This window comes from Trachemys scripta, chromosome 1, assembly GCF_013100865.1.
Source record: "Trachemys scripta elegans isolate TJP31775 chromosome 1, CAS_Tse_1.0, whole genome shotgun sequence".
NCBI classification, from domain to species: Eukaryota; Metazoa; Chordata; order Testudines; family Emydidae; genus Trachemys; species Trachemys scripta.
In genome coordinates this window covers 241,516,746-241,536,274 of record NC_048298.1, presented here as the reverse complement: position 1 = coordinate 241,536,274, position 19,529 = coordinate 241,516,746, and positions in this window count along the sequence as shown.

Here is a 19,529-nt window from a genome sequence, read left to right as displayed (position 1 = left end):
ACCCAAAGCCCGAGCGCTACCGGTTTCATTGTTTGCCGGGCAGCCTCCAGACCCTGTGCCCCTGGCTGGGCGCTTCCCCTCCTCTGGGCTCCAGCTGCGCTGGGGAAGCGCTGGCCGGGGGTGCAGGGTCTGGGGGCTGACCGGCAAACCGTGAAGCCGGTAGCACTCGGGCAGCCCTTTTCGCGTGGCTGGGAGGGAGAAGGGGGAATGCGGGGCGCTCAGGGGAGGGGGCGGAGTTAGGGTGGGGAAGGGGCGGAGCTGGGGCAGGGCCGGGGGTGGGAAAGGGGCGGGGCCAGGGCCCCGTGGAGTGTCCTCTTTTTTTATTTTTTAAATATGGTAACCCTACTGGAGCACAGTGAGAAACAAGGAAGTAAAGCAATCCTACAAGGAATAACAAGCAATAAACTGTTCCTATTGATTCCATAAAATAGCCCCAATTATTTTTGGAACATGCTTCAGGTCAATGGTGATTTATGGGAAAGGGCAAAAGGACAAAAGTCTAGTCACAGTTAGAAAAGTGTTTAAATACAGTCTTTGGAGCCTGGAAAGAAGGGCAAAAAATATTCTTCAACCTGAGCAGACATTATGCTCTTTTACCTAAAGGAAAAATATTGTGCATAGGACTCATTTATTTTTTACATCCTCTTATAGAACAGTCCTATAGATTTTTAAATTGGGATGAAAACCAATAGGGTTCTATAGCTTCTCTAAAAATGTATAAAATTCAATACAATATATGTAGCTGATAGAGAAACCTTTGCATTGCTTTTATGGAAATATTGTCAGTCATTCTCTGTTAACCCTCTCCTGGAAGAAGTTGGCCAGCAGATGTCTAAATCTGGTGCAATTTTCATCATTCTTTCCCCTAACTTCTCTCTCTGCCCTCCTTTCCTAACATCTTATCCTATTGGTCTTAGACTATGTCTTCAACAGCACATAGATCCCCCCAGCCCACCGCTGCCCACACACACAGAGCAAGATGATTAACATGCAATAGTTATCTCGCTGTAAAATCCTAAGTGACAAGTCATTCGTATTGTTTTCCACAAGGTAGCTAGGCAAGGTCAGCACTATTCCTCCAACCCATGGTTGACCTTGCATAGTTACCCCATGGTGAAACTACAGTGCCATGTCTCCACTATGTTTTTACAGAGGGATAGCTAATGCACAAAGTTATCCTGTGGTAAACAAGTTTAGATTATACAATTCTTAGAATTAGGGAACATACCATTGTTGTGTATGATGACTTGTATATTTCTGGGTGCTTGAATGATAAATCAGCATAATAGAACAGGCATTTCCATCAGCTCAGACCAGTGGTCCATATAGTCCACTATATCTGACCATGGCTAGTACCAGGTGCTTCAGAGAAAGGTGCAAGACAGACATGAAATAATCTGCTTATAGGGGAAGTCTCTTCTGAATTCCAAATAGATAGTGGTAAACCTATATCCTAAAGCCTGATGGTCTAGATCCCTAATGTTTTTATCTTTTCTAACGTAAACATTCTTATTATTCGTATAATTTTCTTGTAAATCCTGCCAAGCTCTTGGTTTCTGTCAGAAGAGGCTAGATAGGTCTAGCTAGACTGAGAAAATTAATATTGAATTCTATAGGGTAAATATTTCACATTCTTTGTGCAAAGCAAGAACATGTGGTGATGATGATGATGATGAACACTTATTCATCCCAAATCTGGGAAGAGCTTCTGCACTATAAGAACAGCTTAGCCATGTTTAATTAATGCAGCCAGTGCACATCTACAGTAAAAGAATATAAATGTGGTTGTTATCCCGTAAAGCTTGATCAAGGTGCTGAGCACCTCCTGAGTGATATTACTGTACCTTCAAATCATGCACTGGGAACGGAGGACACTCAGCACCATACAGTAGTAGGCCTTTGTCACCGTATATAAAGACCGCTCCTGTACTTGGGTCTGAGTTTAATAGGATTGTGATGAAGTAGGAATTTTCTGTCATGTTTGTATGATCCCTATGTGTGCCTCTATATTGTGCATGGCTACCCAGTGGGAGAAAAAGAACTGTTAGCTCAAAGGGCAGGTTAAGAGACATCGGTGGGAATGTCGCCTACTGTCTGAGCCTGAATGAGTCATTCACATGGATGGGCCGAGGCCAACCCCGTATGAGTGGAGAATCTGAGAAGATAATGGAAAACCCAATCACCAGGACAGACCTAGCAACCTACAACCCAGAGGAAGATAAATTTCCCCACTGCTTAGTAGGGAAGCTGAACAAAATCCCTCAGCTAGAGAACAAAGGACTGGGAAGGTGTGAGTGGGGGGGATAAGAGTTGGCTGCTGGAAGGAGTTGGGTGTCTCACCTGGGAACTGACCGCGGAGGGCAGACTGACAGGAGAGCCTGAACATGGAGTTCACTACAGCTTGGATGGGCTTTGTGCTAACCAGAATGGACTTGGACTATGCTTTAACCTTCAGTGCTAACCTAAGCACTTCCTATGCTGTGGTCCAGTTGACTAATAAACGCCACTATTTTGACAGTGCTGTTTGAGTGTGTAACGGGTTCGGTCACAGAGATCCCCTTGGGATTGTCATCTGACGTGCTGAGACTACCTCTTAGCCCATTTTCTCTGCCAGTTTGGGCCTCCAGAACCCTGTCTTGTTGAGCCAGATATGCTAATCTGCTGCAACACAGACCCAGGGTCTGACCCACGCCCCCAAAGCTGAAGACTTAGCAAGTGCTTCTGTCTCTAGCACCCAGACACCCAGCTCTCAATGGGATCCAAACCCCAAATAAATCTGTTTTACTCTGTATAAAGCTAATAGAGGGTAAACTTATGAATTGTCCTCCCTCTATAACACTGATCGAGAGATATGCACAGCTGTTTGGTCCCCCAGGTATTAATTACTTATTCTGGGTTAATTAATAAGCAAAAGTGATTTTATTAAATATAAAAAGTAGGATTTAAGTGGTTCCAAGTAATAACAGACAGAACAAAGTAAGTTACCAAGCAAAATAAAACAAAACACGCAAGTCTAAGCCTAATACATTTAAGAAACTGAATACAGGTAAATCTCATCCTCAGAGATATTCCAATAAGCTTCTTTTACAGACAAGATTCCTTTCTAGTCTGGGCCCAATCCTTTCCCCAGGTACAGTTCTTGTTAGTTCCAGCTCAGGTGGTAACTAGGGGATTCCTCATGACTGGCCACCTTTGTTCTGTTCCACCCCTTTTTACAGCTTTAGCCCAAGGCGGGAATCTTTTGTCTCTCTGGGTTCCCACCCCTCCTTCTAAATGGAAAAGCACCAGGTTTAAGATGGATTCCAGTATCAGGTGACATGGTCACATGTCACTGTATGACCTCATTCTTCATTACCCGCAGGCTGGTCCCCACGTCCACAAGAAGGCTTGCAGGTAAATAAACCATCTACAGCTAATTGTCCTGGTCAATGGGAGCCATCAAGATTTTAAATCACCATTAATGGCCCACACTTTGCATAATTACAATAGGACCTCAGAGTTAACTTCATATTTCTAGTTTTAGATACAAGAATGATACATACATACAAATAGGATGAACACACTCAGTAGATTATAAGCTTTGTAATGATACCTTACAAGAGACCTTTCGCATAAAGCATATTCCAGTTACATTATATTCACATTCCAAGCATATTATTATAAAGCATATGGAGTGCAACGTCACAGAGTGTCACTGTGAGTGCTTGCTGAAGTGCATTAATCCCTGAAGATTAATGTCTCTTCCAGGAGTCTATCTCATTTGGACTCATTGACCAAAACTCACCACATGAAGCAGGAGTGCTGAAGCCCCAGAGGTTCAGTCTCAGAAGGCCGTGTTAGCTGCCCTGAAGGAGCAACGAGACCCCTTGTGGGGTCTGGCACACGGAAAGGGCTCCTCCAAAAGCCTGTTCCCAAGCTGGGGTGTAGCTGTGGCTCCGTGACAACAATTACTACATCTACTGCTGGGCCTCACTGAAGGCTGCTCACTATGGCATTCAATAACAACAACAAAAAAGGAGACTTTCATTAGTATAAATAGCAATGAGAGCTAACAGAGAATGAAACTGAACCAGAGTCTAACAAATAGGAAGTTATTCACATGCATTTAAGACTTCTTGTTATTAAGACAAATTTGGGGAATGGAGTCTGATTGACCAAAAATCTCAGTGTGTGATGTGGTCGGTGTCAAAAATTTGTGTTTACATTGCAATGTGGGAGAGATTAGGGACCAGAAGCTAGGCTGTGCTCATCCAAGGACCCACAGGGGAGTAGATAAAAGGTGATAAGTCATCATTCTGCTCTTCGGATCCTTGGTCTGAAGCAGGGCCGGCTCTGGCTTTTTTGCCGCCCCGAGCAAAAAAGCCTCCTGCCGTCCGTCCCCCCCCCCCCCCCAAGCCGGGAGCGTGGCAGGGGAGGGTGCTGAGCCCAGCTGCGGGCCCGCTCTCCCTGACTGGCCGGAGCGCCGGGGGGAGGGCGGTGAGCCCGCCACGGCTCTGCTCTCCCCGGCAGCCGGAGCACCGTGGGGAGGGCGGCGAGCCCAGTCGTGGCCCTGCTCTCGGGCCGGAGTGCCGCGCCGCGCCGCCCCCCTCCAGGTGCTGCCCCAAGCACATGCTTGGTGGGCTGGTGCCTGGAGCCGGCCCTGGTTTGAAGAACAAGTCAAGCCACCCTCTGGCATAATTTAAAGCAGTCTGAGGGATGCGCTAAATTATACTAGCTAGAGCAGTCCCCTATGGACCATTCCACCCTCCAAATCTCTCCAGCACAGAGCGTGCACTGCATCCACCGCCTCCTAACCCCAGCTCACCCAGCAATGTTCCCTGTGCGTGAGGATGGGGCAGGTGGCACAGAGCCAGCTACCTCCTACCCCCTGAGGCTTTCCATTACATTCGGGGAATTCCCAACTGCCTTGTTCAGGCAGTTCTCTGTCTCCTTGACACCACCGAAGTGAAGTGAAAGAGAAAGAAGGGGCCAGGCTCTGTCCCTTGGATAATAACATGACTGCATAGGAACAAAAAACAAAGAAAAATCTCAGAATACTCATTTCTTATTGCTTTATAATTATGCACCAAAAAACCCATCTGATACAGACCGGCATAGATGCAAACTGGAGTGCTTTCATATTTTGATTGTCACAATGTCCCTTTGTGTTACTTTGCACTGGTTTTGTTTACAACTTAGCATAACAAAGGTTAACAGAACATAACGTAATTTAGCACAGAGCTCAGAAACCAAAGATAAATCAGAGAATCTGTTCAACTCAGGAAAGGAAGATGAAGGTTAATTTCCAAGAAGCAGCAAAGTACACATTAGCGGGGCCAGATCCTGTCATTTGCTAAATGTCCTTTGACACGACTGTGCAAAATAGCTTTACTAGTGGGCAATGTCAAATTTGCCAATGGGTCTAGAGCTTCGAACATATTGCTTGTTAATAGTAATCCAGGAGTAATTCTTTCTGGTTACAGCATCATCCTGACACTGGGCTGGATCCACAGAGATGCTGTGTACCCAGAGCTGCTATTGATTTCATGGCAACTGTAAGTGCTCAGCACCTTTTTCTGAATCCTGTCCATAATCTGGATTGTAGTGAAAAAGTTTTTGCAAAGAAAGCTGCATTTTTCACATTAACATTTTTAAGGAAAAAATTATGTGAAAAAAAAAAATCAGCCTGTAGCCTTAAAACCCCATTTCCTACTTTAAAAAACACATTTTCCTGTGGTAGGGGATATACTTTCATAATCTTCTCTTTGTCAGCATGCACCTGACTTTCTGCTGTGGCTGACAGAGATAGCCTTTGCTCTGTTTACTTTAAAGAATGAGCCACTGCTGTTTGATTTGATTTTACCTTTTTAATATGTAAACCCTCCCTTGAGCCAACATTCCGGGCGGGAAAGGAAAATAGTATCTTTAAATATGAGGGTGGGGGTCTATGAAGCACGGAGGTGTAGATGCAAATCTCCCCGGCAATTTTTATAACAGATTTATAGAAAAATATGTGAACCCGGTCCAGCACTGGCAGCATTGATGTGACAGGTATACCTCAGCCAAGCCAATCACTTTTCATTTATCTGTCAGTGCCCTTGTTTGGTACTCCTAGCTGCATTGCACCAGTATCGCTGTTTATTCTAAAGGTCAGTCACCCATACCAGAGTTCAGAAAACACTTTTTTTTTTAAAAAAATGCAGAGGTAGCTTTGATCAGAGCTGCCTTGACCAAACTAGGGAAGATGAATGTCACTAATAAGCAAGTTTCAGATTTTAAGAAGAACTTGGGAAATTCTTGCTTGGTGCATATGAACTGCACCATGAACAAGATATATACAAAGGACCAAATCTACCCTCACATCCGTCTAAGCCACCTAAGGTAAAGGTAATGCCCAGGGCAGAATTAGTGGATAGGATGGCTAGACCTGGGCAGAATTTCACTCCATTCTCCTCAGGGAAAAAATAAGAATCCCAGTCCTCCCTGATTCTGCATATCCTTTGTGTGAGGATTTCCTATTTAAATCAGTGCAGGTTCAAATCAATTATCTATGTCCATGTATTCTAAATCTCCAGTGTCAAAAAACAATTATCAGAGGCAGTGCTAGCCCATTGGGGGCCTAAGCAGGGTGCCCATCATCACACAACACATACTAAAAAAGCAAAAAGGGGAGCTCCCTTGAGCTGCTTGGGCCCCCTAAGCAATTGTTTAGTCTGCTTACGCCTAGTTCTGGCTCTGTTTGATGCAAAAGATACCAGATACTTCTTCACTGACAGCTCCATTTATTATGCACTGAAATTGAGAATCTTCTTTAAGGCACTATTGCTCCATTGCGGTTCTTTGACACACCATTCTGCTACATGCAGCTGCTGATGTAGATCTGTATCTAAGGGTATGTCTACACTGCATCAAGGGTTAGTTCAGGTCCTGGAACAGGAAAGCCACAGCAGTACAAGCCCACTGGGAACTCTGGATAATTACTGGGACAGCTAGCCCACGCTGAAGCCCGTGCTGCTGTGACTTCCCTGCTCTAGCTAAGTGAATGCTATCTCGGGTATGACTACACAATCTGCAATCACACCCCATGGATGCAGTGCAGACATACTGTAAGAGAGCATGAATAGATTCTTGTCCCCATTCTCCACTACCTTGGACCTTGCGTAGTCATTTGTACCTGTGCAAAGTTGGTGTAAAATGCTACCATATCAGAATGGGGAGCAGTCTGTAAAGGAAGCCCAAAAGATTAGGAATATCTGATATGGCCATTATAGCTGTGGAGAATCTGGTACTCTCTGAGGGAATGATCATACCAGGTATTCCTAACTGCCCAGACCAGCTTTATACATCATAAAGAAAAAAGCCCACAAACCCACTATCATAGCAGCTCGACCTGAAGCAACCTCCCGCAGCAAGCCACAACATCAGGCACACCTGCCTCAGTTTCCCCGTCGAGAATTTCCACTAACTCCATGCAAGCTTATCCTCTAGTCCATCAACATAGTTTATTACTCTTTTGCAATCCTGGTTTCACTGCTTCTCTTCGCTTCAGCCCTGGCTCTCCAGCTTGGGGATGCCAACCACCAAACCCCGCTTGCTGCTTGTCTTGCCTTCAGCCTTCCCCAGGAAACACCTCCTCTAGTCTCCCTGGTCTCTGACCTGCCCTTCCCGATTAAACCATTCTGCTCTGATTCACTGGGTCACTCCCTGGTCCTTTATAGCCTGCAGGTCCTGTCCCGCCCTTTTAATTGGCCAAATGAGAGCACCTGCTCTGGCACAGGAGCACTGGACCTTGGGGCCAGCCATTTTCCCTCTTTTTGTGTCACTTTTACTCTGCAACTGAGGGCTTGTCTATACTTACAGCACCACAGCGGCAGAGCTGTGCCACTGTAGCGTTTAGTGAAGATGCTATCTACGCTGACAGGAGAGCTTCTCCCATCAGTGTAGGTACTCCACCTCCCCAAGAGTCAGTAGGTATGTTGACTGGAGAAGCCCTCCCATCGACAGAGCGCTGTTGACATCGGGAGTTAGATCAGCATCATTCGGGGGTGGATTTTCTGAGGTAAGTTTGTAGTGAAAACCAAGCCTAAGAGTGGTTGAAAAATGGTATTTGCTGTAAAAAAAATTTCATTTTATTTGAATTTTTTCATTGGATTTGTTTTTGTCAAAATTAAATAAAAAATTAAAATAATGTTAGTGGTCAATTTTGCTTTTTTTCCCCTCCCTTTTTTCCATTGGAAAAGGAAGAAAAAAATTCCCAAAATAGTGAAAACCAAAACCTTTCCATTTTAATTTGAACTGAAACTTTTTTTTTTTCTCATTTCATTTGGACAAAAAGTTGAAAAATGTTTAATGACGTACCATTTTGGTATATAGTTTGAAAAGCCATTTTAAAAATAATAAAAACACTTTGCAATGAAAAATTTTGAAAAGTTCTCCATGTAACCCTATTTTCTTCGTACATTGCAGACAGAAATATGCACACTGAGTCATATTCATGCTATGGATTCCCTGGTCACTGGGATTATTTATGGGCTTAAAGGTAAGCACTGTGTTTAAGTGATTTGCTATATCAGGGCCCCTGAGAGCTTGGTGGCTAAATGCATTATAATGGCAATTTCAAATATACAGGCAGGAAGTTAGTTACACATGTGGCCTCTTGCTACAGATAGAAAATAATAATGGCTTCTTGACCAGCATAGGAGCAGACTTTTCCCTGAAATCTAAAGGCATAAGTTAGTGGCTGTCAGCACAGGCAAAGAAAGAGCAAGAGAAATGATGGAGAAAGTGAGAACCACAAGAATAAGTAGATGCCTTTCTTCCTGTAATTTTTTCCTGAAATGTTTTCAAATGATTGCCTTTGCACCAAGGAGAATTCCTGAGTGATTTTGCAAAATGGAATTGCAAACAAAAAGTAACACTTTGAAAACATTTTCTTTGATTGCCAAACACAAAACTAGTAATGCCATTTCATGTGTGTGTAAGTAAGATGCAGTGTTGTTGTAGCCGTGTTGGTCCCAGGATATTAGAGAGAACAGGTAGGTGAAATAATATTTTATTGGACCAACTTCTGTTGGTGAGAGACAAAAGCTTTAGAGCTTACACGGACCTGAAGAAGAGCTCTGTGTAAGCTTGAAAAGTCTCTCTCTGACCAACAGAAGTTGGTCCAATAAAAGATAGTGCCTCACCCCCCTTGTCAGCGTAAGTAAGAGGTCTTTAGAGTGCCAGTAGATGCCGTTCAAAACCAAAAGTACTTGTATTCCTTTAGCAGGAATACCTAGAGTTTCCCAGTATTTCACAAACTCTGTGCTGATAATAGTGATGAGGCTTATAAATTAATCTTTATTTTTATCTTATTGCTGCTGCTTTATATATAGAAGTGTTTCCCTCATATCTGGGATGCCTGTAGGTTAGTACAATTGTGCAAAACCAGCACCGTTCTGATGTTCTACATGATGTGCATAGCTGTCCACACAAAATTTAGTTCTGTGATAGAACTTGTCAAATATCTATCAGTGGACATATTCCCCTCTCACACCTGTCAGACAGTGCTGAGACTTCTATAACTCTGATCAACTCCATTCATTTTGTTACCATACCTCCCATCCATCCATCTGTTTTGTCCACCTGTTACATCCTGCTGGTCCCCTAGACTGGAAACTCTCCAGAAGAGGGACTGTTTTCTTTGTTATTTGTGAAAGCCATTACTTGAGTCGATAAAGTCCCTGGTCACTTCCCTAAATACAGGACTGTTGGAGGTTTTTTTAAGTAATAGGTTGTGCAATGTTTGGAGAGTTTCCTTTTTTGTACCGAGTGGCACATATTGTTCCTGAGAAATAGTCTCTTAAGTCCTTGCCTCATATTCAGTTACTTCATTCACAGAGGTATTGTGTAAGCTGCTCCAGACACCCATTCTACAAACATGAGGGGGGAAAGAAGTTTATCACAGTGTAAACGGCACCTTTGCAAATAAAGCCAATTTATGAATACTGTCAAATTGTAATCTTTCTGGTCCATCACAGTATTACCTCAGACACTTATGCTAACCTGATTTCATTTTTGAAAAGAAAGAGTCTGGGTACTCCAGGGGAAATTTACTGTTGCCTTATGGCCACATTATAAAACCCCACTCATGATAAATATCCACCTACATCAGCAGCACAGCAGATATAGCCAGCTCTTCGACGCCTCCTGTAGGAGCCCTTGTGAGAAGAAAGAATCATATCCAGGTCATGCCTATGACCTGGCTATTCCCCCATAGCAGAGAGGCCCATAGAAGTCATTGCAGCTGGAGCGCAAGTTTGGGCAGTTCTCAGGGTTGTCATTTCGACCAGGGCCAGCATTCTACAATAGGGGAGGCACAGACCATCCCCAACCCAACTCCATGCACGAGGCTCAGCACCAGTATAGGGATGAATTCCCCAGTAAATGTTCAAACCTGTTGCTTCACCAGGTCAATGCAGTCCTATAAGAATTACTAGGACAGATATGCATGCTTGTGGTACATGTGCTAGAAGAGAATGAAAATGGAGTGCAAACTGGCCCAGAGTAGAAAGGGTTAGCCCTATTGAACCATTATACAAACTACTGTCTCAGGAGCATGTACATATATTCCATTCCAATATATATCATGTAATATATCCCATGAACTTGACTGGATAAACAATGTATATGAGCCACCTCAATGAGTTGACCATAGAGAATTCTCTGCCACCATGTGATTCTGTAAGTATTTTAACTACATTAAATCAGAGATCCAAACCCAGAGACATCATGTCTTGCTGTAGTCTACAACTCCCATGATCTCTCTTGGAACTACATCCTCCAGAATGCCTTGTCATAGCTGGTAGACTGTCAATCACATGTTTTTGGCTGAAATAAGAAGACGACAGCACTGGACCTTTAAAGGGCGAGTGTAGGATATATTTTACATTTGCTGTGCAAAGAGCAAAAGATACAACCACCAGCATGCTGTTACACAGGTTTAAAGTAGAAAAACAACCTGGTCGTAATGGGCACAGCTGAATTGCTGCTTAACAAGTGTTGGATGAAAAGCATAGACAGAGATAATTGTGCTCAGCTCCATTTTGCGAAACTGAGGTAAAATCTGTTTGGAAGAAGTGGAAGCACATTTGTTATTCCCCGCTAAACTCTGAATAATCTTTAATAAGAAAAAATTATACATTTTCTGGGACCAGAAAGCAGCAGATAAACTGCTGGAAAAAATATGTGTAGAGTGTACAAGATGAGAAGATGAGGAATTAGGCTTTCATATTTAAAAGGCTGTTTTCATTGATTGCTACTTTGTTCCCTGAACTGTGGCACACTGACACTAAAATATTGTGCTTGGTAAATGTTCACTTGACTATCAACACAATTTTTTGTAACTCTCTGGACTTTGATATTCTCTGGGACATGTTAGCACAAAGTATGACTACAACAATAGAAATAAATATTTGCAGTATAAACGTTCATTGTTCTCCCTTTTTTTCTGCCTTTCATTGGACTATAAATACTTTGTGAAATATAAGAATTTATTTAGCAAATTGATTATTTGTTGCTGGGAAAGATACTTAAGGGATAGCATTGGCCTGCTAAATCCAGGGTTGTGAGTTCAATCCTTGAGGGGGCCATTTAGGGATCAGCAGCAAAAATCTGTCTGGGGATTGGTCCTGCTTTGAGCAGGGGGTTGGACTAGATGACCTCCTCAGGTCCCTTCTAACCCTGATATTCTATGATCCTAGGGTGGCCTGGCCCAGATGCTGATTTCCCCACAAATACATACATGCACTTTGGGGTGTTTTATTGGGGGAGGGTTGTTTTGTTGTTGTTTTTTAAACCTTCTATCTATCAGCTGCTCGTTATTTTTTCTTCTACTGAGCAAACAGTAGCTAAAGTATTATATAAGGCTGTACCCATAACCAACAATTAGGAGCGGTACTTGCGTCACCCTAGGGAAAATATCAGACAACAAAGAAATACCTTTTAGAGAAAATGGCAAGGGCTGGTCATACAGATACCAAGACCAAGCTCTTAAGTCTCACTTGCAGCTCAGTGGTTTGAGCATTGGCCTGTTAAACCCAGGGTTGTGAGTTCAGCCCTTGAGGGGGTCATTTAGGGATCTAGAGCAAAAATCTGTTTGGGGAATTGGTACTGCTTTGAGTAGGGGGTTGGACTAGATCAGTGCTTCTCAAGCTATCTGATGTGGGGGACCAGCAATTTTTTCCCCTAATGTGCCAGGACCGGTGCCATATTATTATCCTATTTGACGCTCTTATGAGGAAACTCGCCGCGGACCGACAGCCAATGGCTCATGGACCAGCACCAGTCTGCGGACCACCACTTTGAGAAGCACTGGACTAGATAACCTCCTGAGGTCCCTTCCAATCCTGATATTCTATGATCACTGTCTCTATGACCTATCTTTCCTGCAGCAAGACCTCAAAAGGGAGGGTGGGTATTATCTTGCCCTCTCACCCTGCCACAATGCTCCATGACTGTACTAATGACAAGGAAGATGCCACAAACCAGCCTGCTTGTATTTTAATATTGGTGGCATTAACTATGAACTTTCCCTTCTCTTCCCCTTGTCTCTGAACTGCCTGCCATTTCCTGTATTGCAGGAGACAATTTCAACATTCTACCCTTTTTTGTACTTTCGTTTTGATTTCTCTGCTATTTTGCAACATTGTCCCAACTATCCCTCAACTCCTCACTAATGCTTTGTTCCGGAATAGTTGCCCCCTGGCTCTTGGCCGTTTTCTTTGCTTGGTCCTCCTTCCCATACCCTTTCCCCCCAACCCCTTTAATTCTTCCGTTCCCTACTCCCTTTCTCCTCTTTTTCATGCACTTATTCTACTCCTCCTTTCATTCCACCAGCTGAACACCAACATTCTCCGTCCCTCCTGATCTCAACTCTGTTTCCTTCTCTTAGTCTCTGGTGACATCTGTCCCAGTTCATCCTTTATGCTCACTTTCTCAACTACCTCTTGCTCCTTTCTCCACCTTCTTTTCTGACCCGTGGGCTCTACTCTTGTCAATCTTATTCCTACCATCTGATCCCGTCTGCCCGCAAAACAAACACACACAAATACACACACCTACCTTCCTTTCTTTCACCTGTTGTCTCTGATGCTTCATTGCTAAGAAGTTCAGTCCACAATCTGTCACCTCTTCACTGTCACCAACACTTGTATCTCTCCCTTCAACTCCATTTCTCTTGCTGTTCTCTCCTTCAGTGATCTTTCTCCCTCTTTATCACAGTTACAGGGCTACCTGCACCTCTGTCCCCTTCCGGTCTCTCTGAATGCACCTCCTCAAGAGTTAGGCCCTGTACCTAACCCAGGGGTTCTCACAACAAAATTTTTGGTGGCTTTAGAGTGCGGCCACCAACTCTTGCTGGTGGCCGCTCTGACCTTTTTCCTAAAATACTTAGTTAATTTTATATAAAATAAATAAATATAAATAAATAAATAAATATGCACACATACTTGTGCACTGTAATTTATGTAGGGTTTGGTTTTTTTGCAGACTCAATAATAAAAATAATGTACTGTTATCTCTATTCTTTACTGGACCTAAACAGAATAGAAACAGAAATAAGGTGCTTTGCATGTTCTTGTCTTTTTTCTTGTTGTTTCTTTTGTTTTGTTGCTTTAAAAAAAAAAAAAACTTGCTGGCTATTCAGTCTCAGGCTGTGGCCGCAAGAAAAGCCCCTGGTAGCAGCATGAACAGAGCCTGGGTAAAACAAAAGGAACTGTTTATTTTTTCAGTTAGGAAAAAGGGATTTTACAACACACTGCCTACATGTATGTCTATTTTACCTAAAGCCGTATCATCCTTTGACCTAGACAGACCCAGATTCTCCAGACACTCCAGTTGGGTCCTGTATCCTAGAGCTTATCTACACTTGAAACACTACAGCCACACCATTACAGCAAACTGTAGTGCTTCAGTGTAGACAATACCTATGCCAACAGGAAAGGTTCTCCCATCAGAATAGGTAATCCACCTCCCCGAGAGGCAGTAGCTAGGTCTATGCAATGGTTCTTCCATCTACCTAGTACTGTCTGCACAGGGGTTAGGTTGGTATAGCTATGTGTGGATTTTTCATACCCCTGAGAGACACAGCTATGCTGATGTAAGTTCCCAGTGTACACTAGCCTTAAGTCTAGTGTGCCTCTTTAAACCCTGATACAATTCTTTTTTCATTTTTTTCAGTTGATAGAGGGCTATCTGGAGCCATCTCCTCCTTTCTGCTAGCCCTCTATTAAGTTCAGACAACCCTCTATTGAGTTTTTAACCCCAATATATTTGTACAATCAACATCCCAATAATCAGGACAACATACAACATTCATAAATTATTACAGGGCAGCTTCAAATCCGGTGCATGTATTTTCCCTGCCCTGAAAACTGTAGTGATGATTTTAGGAGCCTCTTCTTCTTCTCCTTTTGCTTTCCACCTTTCCCCACACCTTTTCTTTCTTCAATGTCTACACCATCAACTCTGCTATCCCTTCATGTTTCTGTCATCTGACATCCTCCTTGATCTTCATGCTCCTCCTTCCTAGACTTTGATGTCTAGCCTCTTCCTCTTGTCTCAGTCCCCTACCTTTACCCTAGGTGACTCCAGCTTCAGTGCTGATGACCTTCTGATACGACTGTCTTATTTCCTTACCTCAGCTTACCTCCAGCTCTGAGCCACCTCCTTAATTCATTCTATGGTTATTCTCTTGACTGGTATTCACCAAACACTGCTCAGTTTCTGCTCTCTCAATCTCTGAGTTCCCACTTTCTGATAGCTGCCTCATCTCCTTTTATCTCAGCTCATTACCCCATGACCATCTGCTCATCAAAGTGGGTGAGCTAATATCTTTAATTGAACCAACTTCTATTGTGAGAGAGACAAGCTTTCAAGCTACACAGAGCTCTTCTTCAGGTCTGGGAAATGTACTCAGAGTATCACCGCTATGTATACATTTCCCAGACCTAAAGAAAGGTTATGTGTAGCTCAAAACCTAATTTCTCTCACCAACAGAAGTTGATCCAATCAAAGATATTACCTCACCCACCTTGTCTATTTAATATCCTGGAACCAACCTGGCTACAACACTGCATATATCTGCTCATCATACATTCTTCCTTTATTTCCAATCCGCATATATCTGCTCATCATACATTCTTCCTTTATTTCCAATCCATCCCCTGTGTGATATTTCTATAACTCCCAGCCCTCTTCTTTTCTCTATATGCTCTGCAGACTCCATAGTCTCCATCTTCAACTCCAACCCTTGCCTTCTTTGTCATCCCCACTAACTCTAGCTAGCAGTGGCTTTCCTCTGGCATCCACTTTTTCAATTCTGCTCCATTTCAATTCTGCCGAGTGCTTATACATTTTCTCTTTGTTTAACACTGCCCTTTTCCTTCCAAAATAATTCTACTTAATCTTCCTGATCAGCTCTTGTGCCTCCAGTACCTAGCAAATTTCCTCTGCCTTCTGTTCTCTTCAAACACTCTCTGGGAGTTTTTTCAAGAAGTAAAACTGATGTGATTCAGATGGAGTTCTTCTCCCACTACTCATTTTCCCATCCATATATCCCCCATGTTCAGCTGCCTTTTCTCATTCACCACCGTCTAGATCCTGAGGGTTCACTCTTACTACAGACTGCTAACTTCTCTCCCATCTCCTAATCTCCCTCATTCAGTCTCTCATTCTGTTTTTCTCCTTTATCTCTAACTGCTCTCTCTCTCTCTCTCTCATCTGGTTCATTTCTCCACCATATAAGCACTATCCCTAAGAACACAACCTAAGCCCATTAGATGCATAATTACTTAAGTCACTTTTGAAAAAGGGACTTGGGCTCCTAAGTCACTTTGGCACTTTTGAAATGTTTTCGAGGTCATGAGCACCTTCAGCAAGATGCTGAACATTCTCAATTCCCATTGACTTCCAGGAGAGTTGTGAGTACAGAGCACCTGAAAGTGTTAGGCTGCAGTGCACTGTTTTTCTGGCTCTTGGCTTCTATTTTGGCAAACTCCCACCAGCCACCATGAAGTCACTTCTCTTCTGATACCTAAATATAGAGGATAGCCCAGAACTATGACAATGGGCCAAATCCTCCACTGGTATAAATGGGCACAGATCCAAAGCCTGTTATCCTGAATTAAAGGAGCAGGCTCATAAAGAACATTAACTGACATAATAGTTGGGCTCCCAAGTAAGACATCCCCACAGCTGATCAAACTAAAGCAAAACACACAAATACGGCACAGGATTGACAGCATTCATGTATCTGGCATTTTCAAGATCTGGATTACACTGGTTAACCCCACCACTGTGTTAATCTACTTCATTACACTACCCAATTACAGCTAAGAGAGAAAAGATCTGTTTTAGGTGTTCTGACCTTTGAATCTATACCCTGAATAATCAGGAATATTTCCCAGGCAGAACAAACATGCAAAATCTTGTATAGATCTTAAATGTAAAGGGAGTGTAAATCCCATTATTAGCCTATTCAAATTATGTCCATTTGGTTGACAGCTCAGTTCTCAGTGCAAGTATAATGCATGTCTCAAGTTTTCTGAGATTCACCCTGGTGCTTGGGCTATGGGCTTTTTCTTCATGCAGAGTAACTTTATCGTACATGCCTTTTGGAATGGATTTCTCAAGTTGAACACTTGCAGACACCCAGCTTCTTTTAAATGTTACGTGGGTTACCCCAAAACTCCATGACTTCCTTTCTTCTGCTTATTGGAGCCTTTTCTTGGTACATAAGTGTTAGCAGAGGCATCTGGGGTTCTTGCTGAAGAAATTCTGCCAGCAATGTTATGCAGGCTCCCCTTCTAAACTCACATTCCCTTGGCTCTTATGCCCTAATCTGACTGACCTGTAAATGGGCATAGAATCAACCCAACAGACAGGCATGATGACAGACAAGCAAGATGCTATTAATGTGCATTGTCTGAACATAAACAGCAGAATGGACATTAGGAATATCCAAATGGCTGCCCATCACAAATTGATGTGATTACAGTACAGAGATATGCCATTCATAGTCTGCTTTCACATGAGATAAAATGTTCAGGAATAAAAATATTCATCAAAAAACTACATTGAGATGGTGTTAAGATTGACAATATACATCAATAATTTTGAGTGAAAAACATGACACAGGTGAAGGAGAATAAAGACTAGAATGAAGATGAAGAATAAAAATAGATGAGAGGATATCTTCTATAACAGTGTTTCTCAAACTGGGGTCGCCACTTGTGTAGGGAAAGCCCCTGGCGGGCTGGGCTGGTTTGTTTACCTGCCCTGTCTGCAGGTCCAGCCAATCGCAACTCCCACTGGCAGTGGTTCGCCACTGCAGGCCAATGGGGGCTGCTGGAAGTGGCAGCCAGTAAGTCCCTCGGCCCGCGACGCTTTCAGCAGCTCCCATTGGCCTGGAGCAGCAAACCACGGCCAGTGGGAGCTGCGATCAGCCGGACCTGCGGACAGGGCAGGTAAACAAACTGGTCCGGCCTGCCAGGGGCTTTCCCTACACAAGCGGCGACCCCAGTTAGAGAAACACTGTTCTATAACTATGGAGCTGTCACTGGATTCTCCATAATGCCTTCTGTGATCATACAAAAATATTTTTTTCTTGTTAAGTGTAATGGGGGAAGGGGAAGCAGAGGTGAAGTCTAGCTTCTGTTTCTCCAGAGGCCTTCACAATATGGACCAATATCTAGGTAGGTCTAATATATTGCAAAACAGCTCTGTAGCCTTTGGACCATATTCAGAGGACTCTAAGTGTGTTAGGGAACTAGCACTTCTAGTTACTTAGGAGGCAGTTTTAAAAAAGTTAACCACAGGCAACCAGATAGACACAGCTATTTTATATATTTTTGGAACATTTATTATTTCATTTATCAAAGTATTCTGGATTTTCTTGACAAATTAAAATAAAATGCTAATCATCTTGGTTGTGCAACAGATTGGAAAATACAGTATCTTTATCATTCTTGTATTTCTATTCATAAAAACTGTTTTGGACTCTATCAATCAAATTAGATTATGAAAGACCACAATATGTCACCACATAATAGTTTGCTACCTTAAAAATAGAGCAAATAGACATGATAATCAGATAAGCCTTTCATCTTGTCAAGGGAGCCACTCAATTAGGATTTTTCTGTCCTGCATGAGGGGCTGTTGTTGATATAAATATTAGAAGTCAGAGTACTGTGGCTGTATAGCAGAAGGAGCTTTATCACAGAGCCTTTTATTGATAGTGCACTGCACTTAAATATAATTCTTTCTTAATTTATTCATTAGCGCTCTCTCAAAATCTGATGCTCAATGTATTTGTGAAAAGAATTAAAACTATTTCTTCCCAAGATGACAGCAGTTTATAGGACAACTTAATTAAACACTAAAATTTAGGAATGGAATAGCATGTGTTACACACACCCCTTTCTGTGTTAGGGTTGCCAACTGTCTAATCACTCAAACCCACATACCTTTTGCTGCGCACCTTCCCTGAGGCCCTGCCCCCTGTCCCGCCCGTTCCCCGAGGCCCCGCCCGCTCATTCCATCCCTCTGTCACTTGCTCTCCCCCACCCTCACTCACTTTCACCGGCCTGGGACAGGGGATTGCGGTGCGGGCTTGGGGTTGGGGCCAAGGGGTTTGGAGTGTGGGAGGAGGCTCTGGGATGATCCTGGGACATGGGATTGGGGTGCAGGACGGGGTGAGGAGTGCAAGCTCTGGGAGGGAGTTTGGGTGCAGGAAGAGGCTCTGGGCTGGGGTAGGGGTTTGGGGTGCAGAAGGGGGTGCAGGCTCTGGGCGGGAGTTTGGGTGAAGGGCTGGGGTAGGAGTACTGGAGGGGATGATGGGTGCGGGCTCCATCTGGGAGGCACTTACCTCGGGCAGCTCCCAGGTGGTGACACAGTGGGGCTAAGGCAGGCTCCCTACTTGCCCTGGCCCCACACCACTCCTGGAAGCAGCCAGCATGTCCCTGCACCATGGCCCCTGGTGGGGGGGTGGGGGGAGAGGGGAGGGATGCGTGCACTGCCCGTGCCCGCAAGTGCTGCCCTCGAAGTTCCATTGGCCACAGTTCCCAGCCAATGGGAGATGCAGAGTTGGCACTTGGGGCGGGGGCAGCATGCGGAGCCCCCTGTTCCCCCCGTCACCGCAGGGAGCCTGCCTTAGCCCCACTGCAACACAGGACTTTTAGCAGCCTAAATCTTCCGGTTTGGCTTCATTAGCCTCCAGGAGATAGTGCCTGATTCCGAGAGATTCCTGGCGAAACCAGGAGGGTTGGTGTACACGTTTTGGCCAGGGCTCGACCCGCTCCGGGGCGGGGAGAGCCACACCGACTCACTACCTGCTGGGGCTCGAGTGCCTTGTCTGGCTGCAGGGTCTCGCCCAGCAGCCCTTGCAGTCCTGAAAGAGATGGGAGGCCCGACCCTGGCTCAGGGCAGGCACCAGCGTTAGGTCAGGGCTCAGACCTTTAATCAGGGTTGAGCAACAATAAACAAAGTATTTAGCCCAGGTCCTAGGTCAGGGC